The sequence below is a fragment of the Oncorhynchus tshawytscha genome, linkage group LG18, assembly GCF_018296145.1.
Source record: "Oncorhynchus tshawytscha isolate Ot180627B linkage group LG18, Otsh_v2.0, whole genome shotgun sequence".
Lineage (NCBI taxonomy): Eukaryota > Metazoa > Chordata > Actinopteri > Salmoniformes > Salmonidae > Oncorhynchus > Oncorhynchus tshawytscha.
In genome coordinates this window covers 7,605,278-7,628,050 of record NC_056446.1, presented here as the reverse complement: position 1 = coordinate 7,628,050, position 22,773 = coordinate 7,605,278, and the positions used below count along the sequence as shown (strand labels likewise).

At 43.9% G+C, this 22,773-nt stretch overlaps 1 pseudogene; it reads left to right on the top strand.

Annotated features, from left to right (window-relative positions):
• Positions 1 to 449: 449 nt before the first annotated feature.
• Positions 450 to 18,018, top strand: LOC112233366 (annotated as a pseudogene).
• Positions 18,019 to 22,773: the final 4,755 nt, after the last annotated feature.

Sequence of the window (22,773 nt, the reverse complement as noted above, 5' to 3'; positions counted from 1 at the left end):
GTGCAAATGTATGTTAACCGCCCAGAGCCGCAGCAAATTCCAATCAATAAAGCAGCCCGGGGAGGCTGAGAGATTGACCTGTCCTGGAAATCAATTTTATCACGTTTACTTCCTCTCCGGCCTCTAGGTCATCAGGCTTCTGATTATCCCACGCACCTGTCACCATCGTCTCGCACACCTGCCCCTCATGACACTCACCTGGACTCCATCACCTACTTAATTATCTTCCCTATATCTGTCACTCCCCCTAGGTTCTTTTCTCAGGTGTTATTGACATTGTTTTCATGTTGGTCCGTTGTTTGTGTTTCGTGTCCATTGTTTCTTTTATTTATTAAACACTCACTCCCTGAACTTGCTTCCCGACTGTCAGCACACTCGTTACAGAATAACACCTCACCTAAGGGAAGCATCAGGGAGTGTTTTCTTTATTTTATTTTTTTGTCGGAGTAATGACGTCGGGTCCGGGAACTGCTGCTGGCTCTCATGCCTCAACCATATTGCCAGGCTTCCCTGCCTCAGCCGGTTCGTCAGGATTTTCATACCTCAGCCGGATCGTTCATACCTCAGGTTCTCGCTCATCAGCAGGGGTGACCGGTCCGCTCCTGATCCATAAGTTCGTCCCCTTTGACAGCGTCCTGCGGCTGGAGAGGGTACTGTCACGTATACTCCCCCTCCGGCCTCTAGGTCATCAGGCTGCTGATTATCCCGCACACCTGTCACAATCGTCTCGTGCATCTGCGCCTCATGACACTCACCTGGACTCCCATCACCTCCTTGATTATATTTTCCTATATCTGTCACTCCGCCTTGGTTCTTTCCTCAGGTGTTAACTCTGTTTTCATGTTGGTACGTTGTTTGTGTTTTGTGTTCATTGTTTCTTTTATTTATTAAAAAACCTCTTGAAACTACCCCTCCCGGATCCGGGAGAATTGTCATCAACTACTCTAATTAGCATAACGCAACTGACAAAAAATCTTACTAGAAAATATTCATATTCATGAAATCACAAGTGAAATATAATGAAACACAGCTTAGCCTATTGTTAATCACCCTGTCATCTCAGATTTTGAAATTATGCTTTACAGCCAAAGCAAGACAAGCATTTGTGTAAGTTTATCGATAGCCTAGCATAGCATTATGTCCAGCTAGCAGCATGCAGCTTGGTCACGAAAATCAGAAAAGCAAACAAATTAAATCGTTTACCTTTGATGAGCTTCAGATATTTTCACTCACGAGACTCCCAGTTAGACAGCAAATGTTCATTTTGTTCCATAAAGATTATTTGTATAGCCGAAATACCTCCGTTTATTCTTCACGTTTTGTTGAGAAATCCAACGGATATTGCGGTCACGACAACGCCGAAAAATATTCCAAATTAGATCCATAATATCGACAGAAACATGGCAAACGTTTTTTATAATCAATCCTCAAGGTGTTTTTCAAATATCTATTCGATAATATATCAACCGGGACAATTGGCTTCTTAGTTGGAGCTCTTACTTAGAGGAGCAATGGCCGCCTTTGTCTATTATGCACAAATCACTCTGAGAGCCACCAGCTGACCACTGACGCAATGTTGTCGTTAACGCTCATTTTTCAAAATAAAAGCCTGAAACTATGTCTTGTGACTGTAGACACATTAGGGAAGCCATAGAAAAAGGAACCTGGTTGATATCCCTTTCAATGCCCAATAGGGAGGCATAGGAACGATGAGGTTTCAAAATAAAAGTCACTTCCTGATTCGATTTTTCTCAGGCTTTCGCCTGCAATATCAGTTCTGTTATACTCACAGACAATATTTTTACAGTTTTGGAATCTTTAGAGTGTTTTCTATCCTAACCTGTCAATTGTATGCATATTCTAGCATCTTGTCCTGAGAAATAGCCTGTTTACTTTGGGAACGTTATTTTTCCAAAAATGAAAATACTGCCTCCGAGTCTTAAGAGGAATTAACACTCACTCCCTGAACTTGCTTCCCGATTCTCAGCACACTTGTTACAAATTTTCCCCACATGCTTAACAAGTCAGAAGCTTGGCACAGTCTCCCTCGCATGCCAGAAATGTCTGATCTAAATTACATGGACTTTCAAAATATATTTTAAGCACGGTCAGCAATCCCTTTTTCTGGCGTCTCCACTTTCCCCAATAGTGTGGCGATCGGTATAAATGGGAGAGAATGTGTGCTTTGTGTTATCCCTATCCACGTATTTTAGAATGGGAAGATGTGCCATGGCTTCAGCTCATAATTTTTCCCGGGAAACAAAACATCCCGGCGACTGAAAAAATGCCTGTGAAAGACACGAGACATGCAAAGTCTTTTCATTCCCTCTAACACACCCACCCTCCCTCCTTGCCTGGCTACCCAGACTCCTTGCTCCAGCCAAATGCTACACCACGCCCACAGACGTTAGTTTCTTTTCTTTGCAATGAGTACCTCTCTGACCATTCTATGAATGCGAGCACATTCGGGGAGTCTGATTGGTCCAGAAACAGGTGGGTAAAGTTAGAAGTTAGAAAATAGCAGTTAGCAGTTAGAACATTTGTCATTGGCTTTGATACTCTGATTGGTTAGAAATGATCAAACTGCTGATGACTTTGTTTTGTCCAATGCCCCTCGTCACCACAAACTAATTCAATGATGACAGTCAAATCAAATACATTTTTATTGATCACATACAAGAGTTTAGCAGATGTTATTGCGGGTGTAGCAAAATGCTTGTGTTTCTAGCTCCAACAGTATCATAATATCTAATCATTTCACAACAATACACACAAATCTAAGTAAAGGAATGGAATTAAGAATATATAAATATATGGACGAGCAATGTCAGCGCGGCATAGACTAAGATATAGTGGAATAGAGTAAATACATATGATTTGAGTAATGCAAAATATGTAAACATTATTAAAGTGACGAGTGTTCCATTATTCTAGTGTGTGATTTCAAGTCTATATATAGGCAACAGCCTCTAATGTGCTACAGGTGGCTATTTAACAGTCTGATGACCTTGAGTTAGAAGCTGTTTTTCAGTCTCTTGGCCTCAGCTTTGATGCCCCTGTACTGACCTCACCTTCTAGATGATAGCGGGGTGAACAGGCAGTGGCTCGGGTGGTTGTTGTCCTTGATGATCTTTTTGGCCTTCCTTGAGACATTGGGGGCTGTAGGTATCCTGGAGGGCAGGTAGTTTGTCCCCGGTGATGCGTTGGGCAGACCACCCTCTGGAAAGACCTGCGGTTATGGGCAGTGCAGTTGCCGTACCAGGCGGTGATACAGCCTGACAGTATTCTCTCAATTGTGCATCTGTAAAAGTTTGCGAGGGTTTTAGGTGTCAAGCCACATTTCCACATCTCCTGAGGTTGAAGAGACGCTGTTGCGCCTTCTTCACCACACTTTCTTTGGGTGGACAATTTCAGTTTGTCAGTGATGTATACAAAGAGGAATTTGAAGCTTTCCACCTTCTCCACTGCGGTCCCGTCAATGTGGATAAGGGGGTGCTCCCTCTACTGTTCCCTGAAGTCCACAATCAGCTCATTTGTTTTTCTTGACATAGAGGGGGAGGTTATTTTCCTGGCTCCACACTCCCAGAGCCCTCACCTCCTACCTGTAGGCTAGTAATATCATTGTTGGTAATCAAGCCTACTACTGTTGTGCCATCTGAAAACTTGATGATTGAGTTGGATGTGTGCGTGGCCATGCATTCATGGGTGAACAGGGAGTACAGGAGCGGGCTGAGCACGCACCCTTGTGGGGCCCCAGTGTTGATGATCGGTGAAGTGGAGGTGTTGTTTCCTACCTTCACCACCTGGGGGCAGCCCATCAGGAAGTCCAGTACCCAGTTGCAAAGGGCAGGGTTCAGACCCAGGGCCTCAGGCTTAATGATGAGCTTGGATGGTACTATGGTGTTGAATGCTGAGTTATAGTCGATGAACAGCATTCTTGCTGAGGTATTCCTCTTGTCCAGATGGAATAGGGCCATGTGCAGTGTGATGGCTGTTGCATTGTCTGTGGATATATTTGGGCGGTAAGCAAGTTGAAGTGGGTCTAGGGTGTCAGGTGAGGTAGAGGTGATATGATCCTTGACAAGTCTCTCAAAGCACTTCATGATGACAGAGGTGAGTGATAGTCATTTAGTTCAGTTACCTCTGCTTTCTTGTGTACACCAACAATGGTTAACTAAAGGTGAAATAAAAAATAAAAAAAATAAAAATGGTGGCCCTCTTGAAGCATGTGGAGACAGCAGACTGGTATAAGGAGAGATTGAATATGTCTGTAAACACTCCAGCCAGCTGGTCTGCGCATGCTCTGAGCATGCGGCTAGGGATGCCGTCTGGGCAGCCTTGTGAGGGTTAACCTCTCTGGTACAAGTTGGATGCTAGCGTCCCACCTTGCCAACATCCAGTGAAATTGCAGGGCGCCAAATTCAAAACAACAGAAATCTCATAATTAAAATTCCTTAAACATACAAGTATTATACACCCTTTTAAAGATAAACGTCTTGTTAATCCAGCCACAGTGTCTGATTTCAAAAAGGCTTTACGGCGAAAGCACACCTTGCGATTATGTTAGGTTAGCGCCTAGCCACAGTAAACCATACAGCCATTTTCCAAAGAAGGAGAGGTGTCACAAAAGACAGAAGTAGCGTCAATATGAATCACTAACCATTGATGTTCTTCATCAGATGGCACTCCCAGGACTCCATGTTAGACACTAAATGTGTGTTTGGTTCGATAAAGTTCATCTTTATGTCCAAAAATCTAATTTGAAATTAGTGCGTTATGTCAGAAATGCATTGTCTCAAACAAACATCTGGTGAAAGTGCAGAGAACCACATCAAATTACAGAAATACTCATCATAAACATTGATCTAAGATACAAGTGTTAAACATACGATTAAAGATAAACTTCTCCTTAACCTTTTTGGGATAGGGGCAGCATTTTCACTGTTGGATGAATAGCGTGCCCAGAGTGAACTGCCCCCTACTTTGTACCAGATGCTAATATATGCATATTATTATAAGTATTGGATAGACAACACTCTGAAGTTGGACGTCGGACGAAAAGTTCAAAAAGTTCAGTTTCAGCCCGTAGAAACATGCCAAACTGTCACGCCCTGGTCTTAGTATTTTGTGTTTTCTTTATTTATTTGGTCAGGCCAGGGTGTGACATGGGTTTATTTTGTGGTGTGTTTGTGTATTGGGGTTTTTCGTAGGTTTTGGGATTGTGGCTTAGTGGGGTGTTCTAGCAAAGTCTATGGTTGCCTGAGGCGGTTCTCAATCAGAGGCAGGTGATTCTCGTTGTCTCTCATTGGGAACCATATTTAGGCAGCCATATTCTTTGAGTGTTTCGTGGGTGATTGTTCATGTCTCTGTGTTTGTTTGCACAAGATAGGCTGTTTCGGTTTTCACGTTACGTTTATTGTTTTTGTATAGTTCGTGTTTTTGTCTTCATTAAAGATGTATCGAACTAACCACGCTGCATTTTGGTCCGACTCTCCTTCGACAGAATAAAGCCGTAACACAAACTAAGTATGGAATCTATCTTTAGGATGTTTTTAACATAAAACTTCATTAATGTTCCAACCGGACAATTCCTTTGTCTGTACAAATGAAGTGGAACGTAGCTACCTTTCACGTGAGCGCGCCAGATCGAGGCTGTGGCACTCTGCCAGACCACTCACTCAAAGAGCCCTTACAAGCCCCTCCTTTAGAGTAGAATCCTCAAAGCAGGTTCTAAATACTGTTGACATCTAGTGGAAGCCCTGGGAAGTGAAACGTAACTAATATCACCCTGTATCTTCAATGGGGGCTGAGCTGAAAAACTACAAACCTCAGATTTCCCACTTCCTGGTTGGATTTGTTCTCAGGTTTTTGCCTGCCATATAAGTTATGTTATACTCACAGACATCATTCAAACAGTTTTAGAAACATCAGAGTGTTTTCTATCCAAATATACCAATAATATGCATATCCTAAAAATCCTACAGTTTACTCTGGGCACGCTTTTCATCCGGACGTGAAAATACTGCCCCCTACACAAGTGAGGTTAACACACTTAAATGTCTTGCTAACGTCGGCCACGGAGAAGGAGAGCCCACATTTCTTGGTAGCGGGCCACGTCGGTGGCACTGTGATGTTCTCAAAGCTGGCCAAAGAAGGTGTTTAGCTTGTCCAGAAACAAGACTTCGGTATCTGTGACGTGGCTGGTTTTCCTTATGTAGTCCGTGATTGTCTGTAGACCCTGCTAAGCTGTTGAATTACGACTCCACTTTATCTCTATACTGACGTTTTGCCTGCTTGAATACCTTACGGAGGGAATAACTACACTGTTTGTATTCGGCTATATTCCCAGCCACCTTGCCATGGTTAAATGCGGTGGTTTGCGTTTTCAGTTTTGTGCCAATGATGGCATCTTTTCATGGTTTCTGGTTTGGGTAGGTTTTAATAGTCACAGTGGGGACAACATATCCTATACACTTCCTGATAAACTCAGTCCCCGTATCAGTGTGTTCGTCAATGTCATGGTCGGAGGCTACCCGGAAAATATACCAGGTCGAGTGATGAAAATAATCTTGAAGCTTGGATTCCGAATTCTCAGACCAGCATTGAATAGTCCTTAGCACGGCCACTTCCTGTTTGAGATTCTGCCTATAGGAATAGAGGAATAAAATGGTGTCGTGCTCAGATTTGCCGAAGGGAGGGTGGGGGAGGGCCTTGTAGGCATCCCGGAAGTTGGAGTAGCAGTGGTCGAGTGTTTAAGCAGTGCGAGTACTACAGTGAATGTGTTGATAGAACTTTTGAGGCATTTTCCTCAAATTTGCTTTGTTAAAATCCCAAACTACAATAAATGCGACCTCAGGATATGTGGCTTCTAGTTTGTATAAAGTCCAGTGAAGTTCTTTGAGGGCCGTCGTGGTATAAGCTTGAGCGGGAATATACATGGCTGTGACTATAACCTGAAGAGAATTCTTTGGTGAGGTAATACGGTTGGCATTTGACTGTGAGGTATTCTAGGTCGGGTGAACAAATGGACTTGAATTCCTGTACTGTATGTTTTTACAATCAAACCATGAGTAGTTAATCATGAAACATAACCCCCTCCTTTCTTCTTCCCAGAGAGATATTTATTCCTGTCTGCGTGACAGTATATCAGACAGTATATCCCGAGAGAGCCATGCATCCATGAAACAGTATGTTATAATCCCTGATGTCTATCTGGAAGGAAATCCTCGCCCTCAGCTCGTCAACTTTATTTTCCAGAGACTGAACATTTTAGCAAGTAATATACTTGGAATTGGTGGGTGGTCTAAGACTAGAAGTCCACTCCGAGTACCTCTTCCCTGCCGGAGATGTTTTGGATCTGGAATCAATTCAATCAGTAAGACTAAAGTATGTTACGAGCAAAAGCAGAGGAATAATTTAATATGATACCTCCCTCCCTCCCTCCACACACACAAATAGACACACATACATAAACACACACACACACGGGACAAACTTTCTCCCAGAGTGAATCTGCTAGGCGTTACACACATATGAACATATGCTCTCTTGGTGTCACTGCTTAGGCCTCCAGACAGTTTTGGAATATTTCGAAGGGGCACGGAGTATGTCAAATAAATGCTGAAAAATGTGTCTGTGAAGGACACTAACTAAATAGTTGCTGTTGCTTTCAACAGACTCAGGAAAATTACTTCCTTCACAAAGGATGGGCTCAACAAATGCAAGTCCCCAAACAGTAGCTGAACACCGTTTATTGCCCACTTTCTATTTACCAATTCGTTTTCTGAACCTGTTGGGGGGCAGAACAGGTGGGCTTAACCACTAGGAATAGAACTCAGACATGAAACACTAGCAGGTCATGGAACACGTAGACACACAAGTTAGCATTTCCAAAATGCATTTCTACATGGTCAGTAAACACGACCACATGTGCCCGAGCAGATATTGTTACACACGTTTTGAAATTGGATTGGCACCCTATCTCATCTCGCCTGGGAATAGAAGAAGGGCCCATCTGTAAATATCAAACGGACCGAGCGTTAGTGTATCAACCGTTCCCCGACGCCAGTTCAATAAGCACCCCTCTGTTTATATTGAGAGGGTTTTCATTAACTGTTAACGAATTACATTTGAATCCATAACGCTCCATTCATTTCTTAAATGTGTTTGACTGCTGGAACATTTGCATTGAATTACTGCCAGGGAGAGAATCAAGGAAACAAAGTGAGGGAAGATGAATTATGTTTTCCCCTCTGTTTTTTGTTCTTGTTGTTTTTTTTCTATTTCTTTATTCTTCTGCAGGCTGATACTTTTTTTTGCAGATACAGCCAATCAGACGGTGTCTTGGAGCAGCTGTAATTATCAGTCGGTTTGATTCCTTCCATATTTTTCACCGCAAAACCTTTTCGTTTTTGAGAGCCTGGTAGAGGAAAAGATTCAGTTGAATTGGACTGTGCCTTGTATCATTATGAATGCATTATCAGAGCTCATATCTTGCAGAATAACAACAATTGGGCTAACAACAGTTGCCTCAATGTGTTTAACTTTGACCCATTTTTAAGGCAGTTGTTCATAAATTATTTGGTATGGTTCTGGTGGTCAGCTTCCTTTTAAAACACCCAATCCAACCTTATCAAGCTGTTTTCCTCTCCAGAGCAGTTTCTAATTCAGTGGACACCCCTTTGATCTCTCTGGTGCTTCCAAGGCATAATTGACCCTTAATTTGTGTTACCAGTAGACCTTGATGTTGGTGGCGATAAGAAGGGGAAGTCTTAATTGGGTAAAAACAGTGTCCCACTATGAAGCACAGTCTGTCTGTATGCTCTGTTGCCCCAGCCGGTGACCTCCTGAGGCCTGCTCAGACAGTGGAGCCTGGAGGCCCAGTTTATTCCGTCCCCAGAGGACAGGCACTCATGCTGGGGCAGGGTAAGGGCACTGGGTCCTTAATTAACAGTGTGTGGGTAGGGTAGCTCGGGCTTGTTGCGGCTCCCCAGACCAGAAATCCTCTCTGCCTCCGGTGTTCTGCTCAGTCTACTTTTAATGAAAGGGGTACTTGCTCAACAATGAGCACCAAGCACCCAAATCTCAGTTCCACTGCCAAACACACAGACAATAGCTAATAAAGACATGCTTGCAAAAAATATACTTCCAGAAAAGAGCTCACAGAGGCTCCATAAAGGTTTGCAAACATTGCTTGATGAGGCTTGAGAGAGTTAGACAGATAGTTGTGGAATTTGTTTGTGCAGGTAATTCCTGCTGTCATTCATTTGACGTAGAGAACAATAGCCTTATTATCGCATCACATCTGTATGCAAAACACTTTCCACACAGCCGTACAAAAATGATAGTGTGCATGAAATTGAGCAGAAATGTTTACCTGTCACGCCCTGACCTTAGAGATCCTTTTTATGTCTCTATTTTGATTTAGGTCAGGGCGTGAGTTGGGGTGGGCATTCTATGTTTTGTGTTTCTATGATTTTCTATTTCTATGTTTTGTCCGGGTATGGTTCTCAATCAGGGACAGCTGTCTATCGTTGTCTCTGATTGGGAACCATACATAGGTACCCTTTTTCCCACCTGGGTTTGTGGGAAGTTAACTTTGACGCATGAAGCGTCACGTCAAATAAAAGAGAAAATGTACGCTTACCACGCTGCACCTTGGTCAAGTTACTTCAACAGCCGTGACGTTACCTTTAGTGATGTTCTTAATTTGATCACTCTTTTGTTGATGAGAATTTTCCTGCACTGAGTGTATTTAAGGTTTTAAAAGGCTTCTAAAGTTTGTACTTAATTTGCCCTAATTAAAAATGTATCAACCCCTACAAAAATGTCCATTAATTAAAATCCACATAATAACTCACATTTCCTCTTGCTGCAGGATTATTTTCCTGCTTTGGCAATCTGGCTCAAATTAAGATCCTACATCTGTAGTCATCTTGTTTTCATGTGTCATGAAATTACAATGGCCATTACATGAAGGTGTCCTGTTCATTATTTAGCCAATTTAGTGAATTTAAATTATGGCAATTTTTCGAGGGACCGTGTAAGCATAATTGTGATAGCTATCAACATAACGCAAGAACAAATAGGATTAAGAACTGGAGGAGAGGGTGAGTTTTTTACTGTGAAACATTCACTAAATCATACATTATGAACATGGACAATAATTTGCAATAGAAAATTCTACATAAGAGGATGCTTTGATAGATTTTGTACCCAAACATATATTTCTTTACTTTTAACATAACTACGTTTGCACTTAGAACTCCATATTCCACATCTTTACTCTCACGAGTCGTGATAGTTTCCTTTAGTTACCTGTCAAACACCCATGATTATGACTAATCATATACAGGAGATTAATATTATGTAGGCCTGAAGGAGTTTGTTTTTCTATTTCATCTCTCTCTTTTTGAAGGGGAAAAAAGATATCCAATTTGCCCAGTTATGACGGAGGTCAAACGACAAGGTTGCTGGAGAATGTGTATTGCCACTCAGGGGAGGAGATAGAGGCATTGAGCAATGCATAACCTCATAACTGCTTTCCCAGCATGCCTTTCTTTAATGAGACTGGGAGAGTGAAAGGTCAGTGCCATTGCACCGAAAGACGGCCCTAATGCAGAATGACAAATAATCAACTCTACGTCTTCTTTAGTAGCAAACACAGCTGTTACGATGGGCTTCCCTGCATAGTTTTTTTTACCAGTCATTCAATGGAACCTGTTGGAAAGAGAATCATGTTGCAAGCTGCTGGCATTCACTGTGCAGAGATCATGCCATTATAGTGGAAAATAATACGTCTTCTGTTCCAAAACTGAAATAGAAACTGACAGCTACTGGAGTATGGTTGAGAGGTATTTCGGGCTGGAAACTCAACAACATATTGTCAAGGCAGACATCAGAGCACTTGAAAAGTCACTGTCATTTTCTATATGTTCAGGCTGTGGACTGCAGTGAGGTGCTTACATATATATTTTTTTGCATCATTCTCATGGAGCAAGTTCACCCTGTATGGCACATACAATATACACTCCAAAAATAAAAGGTTCCTGGAGTATCCTTTAGGGTTTCTTCAAAATGAAACTGTGGAGGGACCCCTATAAGTTCTTTGAAGAACCCCTTTTAATGGATCCTCAAAGAACCTTTTGAAGAACCTTTTGAGGTTAATTGTTGAACTACCCCCCTCCCCTATTATTATTATTATTATTATTATTATTATTAATAATAATAATACGCATAACAATAACACAATATTTAATTGTCAGTATTTATTATGATTTTATTGGCAAAGCAGAATTTGAACTCCCTGCAGAGCCCCAAGTCCAATGGGTATATCCTCTGGAGTGTTGATGTTAATGTGTTCTCAATATCCATAGTATCATGACGTTGCCCTGTTGGTGAGGTTTATGACCCCCATAAATACCTTCCCCTTTTCTCTCTCTACTCTACAGAATGGACTCTTGGAAAGCCCTTTGATAACATAGAGAGAGTAGGGCAACATCAAAATGTTGGGGGAAAGAGCAATGTGCCGGTTGGTACTTAATTAAAGAACATGATGTCAGATCACTTGGTGTCTAGGATATTATATCTGATGACAGGATGACATAAATTGTATCATGGAAAGTCTACATATTCTATCAGATTCACATGGAAATGTTTTGCAATTTAAATGTTTAAATATGAAACTATTTGTGAAAAGATACCATTTTATTTTAGCTTCTAAATGAGAGATTTGTTTTCATAAGTAAACTATGCTCGCTCAGTGGCCATGCCCAAATGAATAGACATTGGTTGAGAACTATGAAACATGTCCTTCTCTCCCCCACTACAAAAGCCTGTTGGCGAAAGGCAACCTTGTGTTCCTGATGATGTGAGGACTGGTGTCCATATGTTCAAAAGGGCTAATTTCTACGTGGAGGTGACGATCACCACGCTGGAAGGATACATTTCGACTACAGCAGCCAGAATACGGCACGAGCTGAGTATGGCAACTTGGTATGAACTTTGAACTCTTATCCACTAAAGAAGTTACACATCCTAGACATCTAGTTATTAGCACCAGCTGTAAATGTGCGTGGCTCAGGAAAGGACAGACAATCTCTTCAGAATGAAGGGGTAACGTATCCGTCCTATGACCAGAAATATTCTTCAAAGGACAGGCGTGATCTCTGCTGGGCAACCCAGCCTTCCATCTTTAACCAATCTATCGATGTGCAGCTCAGAGTAAATATATTTCTTTCATTTTCCTTTTCCGAATGGGCGGTTATTTAGAATGCATACGATTCTGTATATACGATAGCATAGCTTCTCAAGGTCTGATAGAGACCCAATCCTTTTGTTCCTCAGTCTTCCTGCTCTTTCATTCAAACCCAACCCTCTTTCTTGTGTAACTGGCCGTCATATAGATTTCGTCCGCAAGGGATGTTTTATTTTATGACAATTAGTAATCAATGTATGATCCATCCTGTGTATATGTAATTCTGTGTGATTATTATTTTATGTATTTAGTAAATAAATAATTAAATTACATTTTGTATTGCTGTTTCAACTTATTAGCCAGGGTTCGTGAAAATAATATCCAAGAATTCGGAAGACAACAGCTCTAGAAACATTATTTTGTGGTGCCCCAACTTCCTAGTTAATTACATTTACATGATTAGTTTAATCGGGTAATATTAATTACAGAGAATTGATTTGATAAAATAGCATGTCATATATAATTTAATCCATAGTAAAGGCACAACAACAGCCATAATGATTTTGCAGTGCATGGTGATCGAACAGATTTCCTGTTATATTCATCAGAGGTGTAGGGAGGGTGAAGTCTATGAATCCAAAAAATAGTATAATTATACAGATTTTTAACAAAACAGGCACACAACAGCATTCATACCTTGGTGTTTGTCATAAATGTTAAGGTAAAGAGCATACGGTGCATTGTCCGTAATGTAGAGGCCTATGGGATTTTCAATGAAGAGGCAAGGGAAGAGGATGGTACATGTGATCTGAATAACATACCATACCAATACCAATACCTGCAGCACCTGAGAAGTTCAGTCATCTGCGCCCAAAACAGCTAGCCTTCAACATATTCTTATAGCCTACATGTTCTTACCTCTTTGTTGATTGATAGCCATTGAATTGTGTCCATTTTCTGTTTTAGAAGATCTGAACCAATAAAAGATAGATGATATCGTCATAAAACAATTTAAATGTAGATCATACAAGGGAAAATCTTACCTTAAATTGAGGAGATCTTTACATTTTGCAGTTAGGTGCCTGCACCTACTGTCCTTTCAAATTCAAATCAAAATGTTTCAGTTGGGTAGTTAGTTTGTGTGGGTTCTTGCAGAAACCTAAGGAGGTTTTGATGAACCCCACCTGCTATGAGGTTCTTGGAATATCCTTTTAGGGGGCATTTTCAGTGCCAAGAACACAAAGGTTCTTCAAAGAACTTTTAAGATCTTAGAAGAACCCTTGCTGAACCCCTAATTTTGAGTGTAGGTAAAAAGCATAGAGCACTGGCTAAGGAATGAAGAATCAAGGTCAAATGGATAAGAGTTACATTTTGATAAAAATGACAATGATGCCGGATTGGGTCACAGGCTGCCAGAGATATGCCATATCAGATGGAAAGTTGTTCGGCTGCCACTCCTCCTTCATGGTACAGTCTCCAACTCTGTAAGCCTCCGCAAATTTGAGAAAAGCTCTTAACTGTTTACAAGCCACTGAGTCACCTTAATGAATGTTCATGTCTGGCCAATGACAAGGGACAGAAATCTCCAACCAGCACCTATTTGTTTGTTTTGGACCTTACTCCACTTCTTCCTGGGCCTGTTCTCCGGTCTTTCTGTTGTCTCTCTCTGGTCTTTCTGGCCAAGTGAAGCTGAGAAACATAATGTGCCAATTCCCCTCAGCAATTTGCAGGGTGGAGCCAAAATCAACTTCCCTGCTTCTCTCCTCTCTTATCGTCCAAGCTCTCCCCTGGTTCCCATTGGGCCCCTGTGACAGACACACCAAGCAGGCGCTGTCCAGCAGAAGAGTGAGCCCAGCTGTTATGGAGATGATGTTTTGATGATTAGGGAAACATAATTGGGACAAATAACTGTTCCTTACTGCAATCTGGGTGGCGCCATTTGACTCTAGGGCATTTAGTCATACCTACTTTCATAGATGCAATAACATAAACAAAGCAATCCGCTATGGAAATGGTTCATTCACAGTTTAGGGCACAAGAGCTGTCTGTAAACTCCTAAAGGCATCCACAAGCTTCCCAGCCGGAACAGTTTGGGAGAGTTTGTGCATACAGTACTCGTCAAAAGTTCGGACACATCTACTCATTCAAGGGTTTTTCTTTATTTTTACTATATTCTACACTGTAGAATGGAATCATGTAGATTTTAGATTCTTCAAAATAGCCACCCTTTGCCATGATGACAGCTTGGCATTCTCTCAACCAGCCTCACCTGGAATGCTTTTCCAACAGTCTTGAATGATTTCCCACATATGCTGAGCAGTTGTTGGCTGCTTTTCCTTCACTCTGCGGTCCAACTCATCACACACCATCCTAATTGGGTTGAGGACGGGTAATTGTGGAGGCCAGGTCATCTGATGCAGCACTTCATCATTCTCCTTCTTGGTCAAATAGCCCTTACACAGCCTGGAGGTGTGTTGGATCATTGTCCTGTTGAAAAACAAATGATAGTCCCATTAACTTCTTATAGCTGCAGGGGCACTATTGAGTAGCTTGGATGAATAAGGTGCCCAAAGTAAACGGCATGCTCTTCAGTCTCAGTTGCTAATATATGCATATTATTATTAGTATTTGATAGAAAACACTCTGAGGTTTCTAAACATGTTTGAATGATGTCTGTGAGTATAACAGAAGTCATATGGCAGGCAAAGACCTGAGGAGAAATCAAAACAGGAAGTGAGAAATCTGAGGCTGGTATGTACTCAACACAGTTCCCATTGAAATCCCCTTGAGATATTAACCCTCCCGTGGTCCTGGGGTCAGTGTGACCCAGGTCCTGTGTGTGGAGGGCTCCCCTTTCTGCGCTCTGCGCTCGCGGGTCAGAGCGACCCAGGCCCTGTGTTTCCAGGGCTCTCGTTCTGCGCTGGCGGGTCAGAGCGACCGTGCCAGCCACTGGCGAGGCGTGTGCCTCTGAGCGTAGTAGAGTGTCTGCGAGTGTCTGCGAGTGTGGCGAGGTTGTGCCCGGCTCCCCGCTCTGCGCTATGTGCTCTGTCCTCGCCGCTCTGCGCTCTCGGGTCAGAGCGACCCAGCCAGCCGCTGCACAGGTCCGGACCTGTGCTCCGCTGTGTGCTAGAGAGCAGCCGAGTGTTGTAGTTGCGCTCTGGGCTCGCGGGTCAGAGCGACCCAGGCCCTGTGTTTCCAGGGCTCTGTGCTTTGCTCTCCCGAGTCAGAGCGACCGTGCCAGCCACTGGCGAGGCGTGTGCCTCTGAGCGTAGTAGAGAGTCTGCGAGTGTGGCGAGGCTGTGCCGGGCTCCCCGCTCTGCGCTCTGTGCTCTGTCCTCTGTGCTCTGCGCTCTCGGATCAGAGCGACCCTGCCAGCCACTGGCGAGGCGTGTGCCGTCGAGCGTAGTAGAGTGTCTGCGAGTGTGGCGAGGCTGTGCTCTGGGCTCACCGCTCTGCGCTCTGGGCTCTGCGCTCTGGGCTCTGCGCTCTGGGCTCTGCTCTCGTGGGTCAGAGCGCAGAGCCAGCCGGCCGCTGCACAGGTCCGGACCTGTGCTCCGCTGTGTGCTAGAGAGCAGCCGAGTGTTCTTGTTGCTCGGCTGGGGGTTGGGTCGACTGCACAGGGCTACACAGGTGTGCGCAAGCGAGCCTCGAGCATTTTCGGGTCTCGGTATCCCGCGTAAGCCGTCCGCCCGGCCCTACGTATAGAGAGGATACTAATATTGTCATCGGCGCCCACCCACACCAACCCGCACACACACACACACACCCACAAAGTGACCGGCGCCCCACCCGTGCCAAGTGCGCTCTTCCCCGCAGCTCAGCGGACCCGCTCGGCTCCACCGATCGGCGTTTTACGGCCGCGCAGGTTCTAGAACAGATCTTGTCCAGCGTGGACCAAGAAGACTACTCGGATTGCCAGGAGGAGGAAGAGGAAGAGGTTTTGGAAGACGAAGACGGGGAGGAATACAACCCCGAGCGCCGCGAGGTCGACGATGCCTCTTCTCCCTCTTCTGAGGAAGAGCAGCAGCCCGAAGAAGAGCCGCCCGAGGACCGCGACGAGGAAGAGATCTCCTCGGCCCCGGACCGACGGGAGCCGCCGTTGCTGTCGAAGAACGACAAAATCGAGTGGTCCCCCGTGGCCTACGGCCGCCACCGCGGGCCCCTGGCGATCTGCCGCGCCGGGCCGGACCAGACTCCGGGCCCCACGGCCTATGCCGCGACACAGGCCCGCGACATCGCGTCCGCCTCCACCTGTTTGTCACGCCGGCGATAGAAAGGATAATTGTGGAAATGACGAACCTGCACGGGGCCAGAAAATACGGCGACGGCTGGCGACCCATGGACGCCACGGACCTGCGCGCCTACCTAGGGCTGCTGATCCTAGCGGGCGTCTACAGGTCCCGGGGCGAGGCCGCGACAAGCCTGTGGGACGCCGAGAGCGGCAGGACCGTGATCCGAGCCACCATGTCGCTCAAGGTCTTTCACAGGTACTCGAGGCTGCTGCGATTCGACGACCGCCAGTCGAGACCCGCCAGACTCGCCACGGACAAACTCGCAGCCATACGGGAGGTCTGGGACCTGTGGGAGGCGCGGCTGCCGGCCCTCTACAACCCGGGGCCCGACGTGACGGTGGACGAGCAACTGGTCCCGTTCAGAGGTACTGTGCTTGCGCTTGTGCGCGTGCTTGCGCGTGTGCTTACATGTCTATACAGAGCGTGTGTGACACAACGGTTGGCCCTTTTGTCTACCCCGTTGCACACGGTAACCACACTAATGTCTTGTCCCCTTTCCAAAAAGGCCGCTGTCCCTTCCGTCAGTACATCCCCAGCAAGCCGGCCAAATACGGCATCAAGTCGTGGGTGGCCTGCGACGCCAAGTCCAGCTACGCTTGGAAGATGCAAGTGTACACCGGCAAGGCGGCCGGCGGAGGCCCCGAGAAGAACCAGGGGATGCGCGTCGTCCTCGATCTGACAACGGGCCTGAGCGGTCGCAACGTCACCTGCGACAACTTCTTCACCTCCTACGACCTGGGCCAGCGGCTCCTCGAGAGGAACCTCACCATGGTGGGCACGGTGAGAAGGAACAAGGCCGAGCTCCTGCCCGCGCTGCTCGAGTCCAGGGGCAGACAGGTCCTGTCCTCCAGGTTCGCCTTCACGCCCACCGCCACTCTGGTGTCCTACCTGGCAAAGAGAAACAAGAACGTGCTACTCTTGAGCACGCTGCACACAGAGGGCCACATCAGCGATCGTCGCGACAAGAAGCCGGCCCTCATCCTAGACTACAACTGCAACAAGGGCGGCGTGGACAACCTAGACAAGGTGGTGGGCACCTACAGCTGCAGACGGATGACTGCCCGCTGGCCCCTGGTCATCTTCCACAACATCCTCGACGTGTCCTCCTACAACGCCTTTGTCATATGGCGAGAGATCAAGCCTGACTGGATGCCTGGCAAGCGGAACAAGCGCAGGGTGTTCCTCGAGCAGCTGGGAAAGGCACTCGTGAAGCCGCTGATCCAAAGAAGGCAGCATCTGCCCCGCACCGAAGCGGCGTCAGCCCTTGTCAAAGTCCTACAGAGTGCTACGGCGGCGCCTCCTGATCAACAGCGCCAGGGCCCCGCCGCTGGCACGGCCGCTGCCCCGCTCGTTGCCCCGGCCACCACCGGGGCAAGTAAGAGGAAGAGGTGTCAGCTCTGCCCACCCAAGAAGGACTCCAAGACACACATGGTGTGCTGCAGGTGTAAGAAATACATCTGCAAAGGTTGTTCACACGCCTACTGTCACACTTGCGCACATTGGGCCTTTAGCCAGGACGGGACAGGGTGACCCGGAGGACGCGGGGACTAGACACAGTACCAGGACCACGGGAGGGTTAATGATGTTGCACTTCCTAGGACTTCCACCAGATGTCAACCGTCTATAGAAATTTGAATGGGGCTTCTACTGTGTGGTGGGACTGAATGACAGCAGAATTAATCAGGTGTCTGGCAGTCAGCCATTTTCTGGTCACACGCATTCCACATGATAGCGACCTGCGTTCCATGGCTCCTGAAGACACAAAGGAATACTCCGGTTGGAACTTTATTGAAGATTAATGTTAAAAACATCCTATTGATTGATTCTGTACTTAGTTTGAAATGTTTCTTCCACCCCTAATATAACTTTTTGAAGTTTTTATCTGACATAACGCTGAACAGAACGAGCATTTGGATATGTATACCAAACGCGCTAACAAAAGTAGCTATTTGGACATAAATAACGGACATTATCGAACAAATCAAGCATTTATTGTGGACCTGGGATTCCTTGGAGTGCATTCTGATGAAGATCATCAAAGGTAAGGGAATATTTAGCATGTAATTTATGGTTTATGTTGACTACAACATGGCTGCTATTTTGACTTGATTGTTCTGAGCACAGTCTCAGATTATTGCATGGTTTACTTTTTCCATAAAGTTTTTTTGAAATCTGACACAGCGGTTACATTAACCTAGGTGGCACTATTTTTATGTTTGGAAAAATAAGGTTCCCAAAGTAAACAGCCTATTTCTCAGGACCAGATGCTAGAATATGCGTATAATTGACAGATTAGGATAGAAAACCCTCTAAAGCTTCAATAACTGTCAAAATATTGTCTGTGAGTATAACATAACTGATATTGCAGGTGAAACCCTGAGGAAAATAAAAACAGGAAGTGGCTTTTGAAAACTCCATGTTCCATAGCTTGCCTTTGCTCCAATTAAAGGGATATCAACCAGATTCCTCTTCCTATCGCTTCCTCAAGGTGTCAACAGTCTTTAGACATAGTTTCATGCTTTTATTTTGAAAAATGAGCGAGAAAAATAACATTGCATTGCCATCAGCGTTTTGCTTGGCGCAACAGAGTTTGGGCAGCCATTGCCTTTCCCTCTCCTACTGAAAAGGACAGTTGCAGTTGATATATTATCGATTATATATTTTAAAAACAGCCCGAGGATTGATTATAAAAAACGTTTGACAAGTTTCTATGCACATTCTATTTGGAATTTGTCTGCATTGTCGTGACCGCTCTTTCCTGTGCATTTCTGAACATAGCACACCAAACAAACGGAGGTATTTTGGATATAAAAATAATCTTTATTGAACAAAAGGAACATTTATTGTGTAACTGGGAGTCTCGTGAGTGAAAAAAATCCGAAGATCATCAAAGGTAAACGATTAATTTGATTGCTTTTTGGATTTTCGTGACCAAGCTACTTGATGCTAGGTGTACATAATGTTTTGCCTAGCGATCGATAAACTTACACAATCGCTTGGATTGCTTTCGCTGCAAAGCATAATTTCAAAATCTGACAGGACAGGTGGATTAACAAAAGGCTAAACTGTGTTTTGCTATATTCCACTTGTGATTTTATGAATATAAATATTTTTAGTTTTATTATTTGAATGTGGCGCTATGCAGTTCAGCGGTTGTTGATGACAATTATTCCGCTAAATGGATGGGTAGCATCAACAAGTTAAGGAGAGGTATATCTATAATTCCATGTGTATAACTTCTATTATCATCTGCATTTATGATGAGTATTTCTGTTGAATCGATGTGGCTATGCAAAATCACTGGATGTTTTTGGAACTGGTGAATGTAACTCGCCAATGTAAACTCAGATTTTTTTATAGAAATATGAACTTTATCAAACAAAACATACATGAAGTCCTATGAGTGTCATCTGATGCAGATCATCAAAGGTTAGTGATTCATTTGATCTCTATTTGTGCTTTATGTAACTCCTCTCTTTGGCTGTGAAAATGGCTGTGTTTTTCTGTGGCTTGGTGGTGACCTAACATAATCGTTTGTGGTGCTTTCGCTGTAAATCGTATTTGAAATCGGACACTTTTGTGGGATTAACAAGAAGAATACCTTTAAAACGGTATAAAATACAGCTATGTTTGAGGAATTTTAATTTGGATAATTCTGTTGTTTTGAATTTGGCGCACTGCACTTTCACTGGCTGTTGTCATATCATCCGGTTAACGGGATTGCAGCCCAAAGAGGTAATTAATGGGATGGCATATCGCTGCAGAACACTGTGGTAGCCATGCTGGTTAAGTGTGCCTTGAATTCTAAATCAATCACAGACAGTGTCACCAGCAAAGCACCCCACACTTACCTCCTCCTCCTTGCTTCACGGTGGAACCACACATGAGGAGGTCATCCATTCACCTACTCTGCATCTCACAAAGACATGGCAGTTGGAAACAAAAAATCAAAAATTCGGACTCATCAAACCAAAAGGACAGATTTCCACTGGTCTAATGTCCATTGCTTGTGTTTCTTGGCCCAATAAAGTCTCTTCTTATTATTTTTGTCCTTTAGTTGTGGTTTCTTAGCAGCAATTTGACTGAATTCACGCAGTCTCCTTTGAACAGTTGATGTTGAGATGAGTCTGTTACTTGAACTCGATGAAGAAAGGGCTGTGATTTCTGAGACTGGTAACTCTAATGAATTTATCCTGTGCAGCAGAGGTAACTCTGGGTCTTCCTTTCCTGTGGCACTCCTCATGAGTCTTAGTTTCATCATAGCGCATTATGTTTCTTGCGACTGCACTTGAGTAATTTTCCGCATTGCCTGACCTTCATGTCTTAAAGTAATGATGGATTGTCATTTTCTCTTTGCTTATTTGAGCTGTTCTTGCCATAATATTGTTAGCAGTTGATGTTACTCTTCAATAACACAAACCCCAAAGCAAATCATGGGGAGGAAAATAGGTTTAATTTAAAGAGAACTAATCATGCTGTGAGGTAGATGGTAGATGTTCAATGCTCTCCTGTTCTCAGTGATTCTCTCCTGTGTGATTCTCTCCACAGAAAAAAGGGACAGGGTGTCGTTTTATAACCCAGCCCTAGCCTATGGTTTACCAATTAGAATTCCTTGCAATAAAACTAGGCCATTGGCCAAATAACACGTATCCTGTTTCAGGTTCAATTTTTAAACAATTTGGACCAATGAGAACTTGCCTTTGTAGCTATGAGTCGCGGACTGAAATTCCTCCTGTCTCTGACCCATTGATATTACAGAAAAAACACTGTTTCCATTGATTGTTAGTACTCTATTGACCTCTCGTCCTCTGCGTTGTGTATTTATCATCAAAATTTTCTTACAATATGGACTTTTTTACCAAATAGGGCTATCTTCTGTATACCACCACTACCTTGTCACAACACAACTGATTGGCTCAAATGCATTAAGAAGGAAAGAAATTCCACAAATATACTTTTAACAAGGCACACTTATTAATTGAAATGCATTACATGATAACATTACATCATGAAGCTGGTTGAGAGAATGCCAAGAGTGTGCAAAGCTGTCATTAAGGCAAAGGGTGGCTACTTTGAAGAATCTCAAATAATAAATAAATAAATTGTTTTATACTTGTTTAGTTACTACATGATTCAGTATTTGTTATTTCATAGTTTTGATGTCTTCACTGTTGTAGAAAATAGTAAAAATTAAGAAAGACCTTTGAGTGAGTAGCTCTGTCCAAACTTGACTGATATTGTATATATGATGACATTTTTGTTAATTTTGGACTTAGGTTAGGGTTTTTCGGCAGTTTGGGCACACCTTCGTTGATTGGTCAACAGTAGGGATTCTTGTTCAGATGGCGAGGGAGAAGAAGGCTGACGTTTTACGTGTTCCTATCCAATTGTGTTTTTTGTTTGTTTCTTTGCATTGATTGTAACTTTTTTTTAAACTTATTTTGTACATAATGTTGCTGCTACTGTCTCTTATGACTGAAAATAACTTCTGGACATCAGAACTGCATTTACTCACCACGATCTGGCAGAATTCTTCTTTTCCTTTAACAAGCCCGACGTGAATGACATACTGCTTTCCTGGGAACAGGCCCAGATATCCGTCATTAGCGTGAAATTGAAGGCAGGGAATAGGGTCCGGAGTGAGGGCTGCCATCTGAGAATTTGTAGGGATCGAATAAACCCCCACTGTCTTCCATTCTGCTAGCAATCTTTGGAAAATAAAATATTTGCAGATTAAACTGCCAACGGGACATTCAAAACTGTAATATCTTATGTTTCACGGAGTCGTGGCTGAACGACAACATTATCAACATACAGCTGGCTGGTTATACGCTGTATCGGCAAGATAGAACAGCGACCTGGAAAAACAAGGAGCGGCGGACTATGTATTTTTGCAAATAACAGCTGGTGCACGATATCAAAGGAAGTCTCAAGATTTTAGTATCTCATGATAAGCTGTAGACCAACTATCTACCTAGAGAGTTCTGTATTTTTCGTATCTGTCTACATACCACCACAGACTGAGGCTGGCACTAAGACCGCACTCAATTAGCTGTATTCCGCTAAAAGCATACAGGAAAACACTCACCCAAAAAGTGGCGCTCCTAGTGGCCAGGGACTTTAATGCAGAGAAACTTAAATCGTTCTCTCCAAATTTCTATCAGCATGTTAAATGTGCAACCAGAGGGAAAAAAACTCTGGACCACTTTTACTTCACACACATAGACACATACACAGCTCTCCCTGGCCCTCCATTTGACAAATCTGATCATAATTCTAACCTCC